Source organism: Pteropus vampyrus, unplaced genomic scaffold (assembly GCF_000151845.1).
Source record: "Pteropus vampyrus isolate Shadow unplaced genomic scaffold, Pvam_2.0 Scaffold135, whole genome shotgun sequence".
Classification (NCBI taxonomy): domain Eukaryota; kingdom Metazoa; phylum Chordata; class Mammalia; order Chiroptera; family Pteropodidae; genus Pteropus; species Pteropus vampyrus.
Genome location: NW_011888916.1, coordinates 2,694,793 through 2,698,103, shown reverse-complemented (window position 1 = coordinate 2,698,103; position 3,311 = coordinate 2,694,793). Strand labels below are relative to the sequence as shown.

The following is a 3,311-nucleotide window of genomic DNA, read 5'->3' as shown; positions in this document are numbered from 1 at the left end:
TCAGATTCTCATCTAGACTTGTTTCTGGCTAAGATGGACCAGCTTGTATCAGACCAACTCACTCACTGAGGATAAGTAAAAATGTTAAACATTTAAGGACTCTGTTTAAGGACATGGGAGAGCCACCAAGGCAGTAAGGACTTGAAGGGGCCAAGATCTTGGAGAGAAAAGAATATTCGGTTTCACTTTTTCCTCTAAGGCATTTTCCAGTTTGTAAGGGGCAGGGGCCATGGAATTGGGATGTCAGAATTGGAATTTAGGGCTTGAAAAGGGGAGTGGTCCTGTTAAACACCTCCGGCTTTTTGTTGGGATGGGGCAGGTGGCAGGGGGCGGGCAAAAGGCTATCCTCTGGGAGTACTGGCTAACCAGATATAGACCAGACTCAGAAAGACTGAAGCACAGTTCTCAGTCAGTGCAATCCCAGATTGGGTTAAAATGACCTGTCCTGCCTGTCAGAAGCAAAAGTAAATCTTCTCTGGAGATTTACTTTTGCTTATCCTCAGCTGAAGATAACATCATCCAGAACCTCATGCAATCTCTACAATGTTGGACATTTGATAAAAAATTATCTGATCTACAGCCATGCCACCCTGAACAAGACCGATCCTATCTGATCTCAGAAGCTAAGCAGGGTCGGGCCTGGTGAGTACTTGGATAGGAGACCACCTAGGAAGACCAGGTGCTGTAGGCGTAAAAAATTAGGGATTGTTAGCTGACAAGGTCCTTGCAACCTGTGAGGTCAACCAAGAGTTACGTCGCCTAAAAAAAAAAAATTATCTGGCATTCCAGAAGATAAGACTAAATGACCAAAAAGCAAGAATAATAACAGACAATAGAAACAAGAGATCTGCATGTTGGAGTTTTCAGACATAGACTTTAAAAGGTTTAATATGTTAAAAAAAAATAGATAAGAAGAGGGAGACTTTCAACAGGAAAATGGAATCTATGAAAAATAATCAAGTGGCAATTCTAGAACTGAAAAGTTAAGAACTGAAATTAAGAACTGAAAAGATGAATTTTATAGCAGAGAAGACAGGTGAAGAGAAGATTAGTAAAACGGTTGGCAGATCAGTAGAAAAATAACTAAAGAGAAACAGAAAAAAAAAAGGCTAGACATACAGAGTAGAGTGTAAGAGACACGTCGGATAATGTCAAATGGTTGCACATGTGCACAATTAGGGTCCCGGAAGGAGGGGAGAGTGAGAATGGGGGAAAAGACAATGACTGAAAATATCCCAAAACTGGGGGATAGTGGTTTAAGCCACAGATTGTAGAAGCACCAGGAAACCCAAGAAGGATAAATACAAAGAAAATCTCACCTTGGCACATCATAGTAAAACTGCTGAAACCCAAAGACAGAGTCTTCCCTGTAAGGGAAAATAAGTGAGAGCCTTGGACCCTCCCGCTACCCGGAGCCTCTCCCTCCCTTATCCAGTGTCAGCTTTCAGGAGTCTGTTGTGAGGTGCAATGAAGGGCCAGACTCCATCCTCTCCCTCAGAGGCTCTCCCCAGCAGCCTCAGACTGAAACTTCCCCATAGGAAGGAAGACCTGCCTTTGTCAGATAGTGTTGAATATTGATGAGGTGGGAGGGGCATGAAAAGGGGTAAAATTGGGGGAATTTCACAGCCCCTCATGAAAGCAAATAGAAAAAGAGGTTGGGCTTTACCTCTATACCAACCCCAAGGGGATCAAACCCTTCTCTTTAAGATGAAGCAAGATTGCACACAGTTTGAACCAGATCATGTGTTCTCTGACTGGCCTCAGCATGTCTTATCTTCCTTTTAGTCCAGCCATGAGACCCCAGATCCACTTCCCTCTCTGAGCTTCTATTCCTCAGCTGTAAAATGCGGCTGATTAATAAGTATAAAACAGTTGTACCATTCAGTAATGTCAAGAATGTGAAGTGCTTTGCAAACTGTAAATCACTGTACCTTTTTAGGTTACTATTTCTGCCTGGCAGAACCAACAGCTGTAGGTTAAAGAGCTTCCTAAATGGGGAGCTTCCTAAAGAATCTGTGGTCTGAAAAGCCCTCAAAGGTCAACAGGTGCTTTTCTTTGCCATGATTTTGGGACTTCTGAATTCCTGCCAGCTTAGTTTGTCAGCCAGGTGCTTCTGGTTGGAGTCCCAGTAGAACTGCCACCTCTCACCATGGTGCCAGGGAAGAGAGCCCTGAAGTCATGAAGTCTGGGCAGACATGGAGGTGGCCCCCCAGGCTCTCTGACTTGCTTGAGCCATGCTGATTCCAACCTGTGTCTAGAGTGAGGACCCAAGCTGCCTCTCCCTGACACTAGCCTTTGTTTTCACTCACCTAGTCTTCAAATTATCTCCAATCCCACTGTGTACAGGCTTTGGACACTAGGGGACTTCCACTTGAGTGACAGACCAGTTGTTCTGTTTGCAAAGTCGGTAAGACCAGCCTCCCAGATCTGAGACCTTATAGCCCCCTTCTCTATCAACCAGCACAATGACAACATGGTTAACATTTGCTGAATTCTTACTATGTTCCAGGCTCTAAGCATTTGATTTAGCTTAAAGTATTTAAGTATCAATACACCCTATGAGATAGGTTCTCTTATTAGACCCACATTACAGATGTTAACACTGAAGTACAGAGAAACTACTTGTCAAAGTCATGCTCTAATATTCACCTGCATGCTCTGCTCCTACCTGTGGTACCATCTGATTATGCACCTCTCATCCCCACTCAGGGCCCTTTTCTGATACTTTTTCACAATTCCAACACAGCTCCATAGCTATGATCTCATTCTTTGAGGGCCTTCATACCTGTGATTTCATGTTATAGAACAGAATTCTCAATAGAAGTCTTAAATCTCTAGATGCTGATTACTTTCCCTTTGCTTCTGCATGTATTTCCAGAATTCTATAATCCAATGATAGATCCCAGAACCAGATAAAACTAGAGACTCCTAGAAAGGAATTCTAGCATCTAGTGATCAGGCTTTGAGTCCAGATTCAATAGTACAATCCTGGAGGTGGGATGGGGGAAGGCCTGGAATCTCACGGAATGCCCAGTCTAGAAAGGACCCAGGGCCTTGGATCTGTTCCAGCCCAACCCAGCCTATATAGGGACTGTCCCTTCTTACTGGCCATCTGAAACATCAGGAGCTCCTCACTCTCATGTGACCACTCACTCCAGGGCCTCATCTGATGTTCAGGAAAGTTAATGTCACTGCTATACCTACCAGAGCCTAGGGTGGGGACACACAGGCCAGGTGCAGGTCATTAGGTCCTGGTCCTGGATCTTCGGTAAATTGCTAGACTTCTCTGGCTTCAGTTTCTTCATCCAGAC

At 44.2% G+C, this 3,311-nt stretch overlaps 1 pseudogene; it reads left to right on the top strand.

Annotated features, from left to right (window-relative positions):
- The first annotated feature begins 572 nt into the window (after positions 1 to 572).
- LOC111744471 lies at positions 573 to 691 on the top strand (annotated as a pseudogene).
- The last annotated feature ends 2,620 nt before the right edge of the window (positions 692 to 3,311 follow it).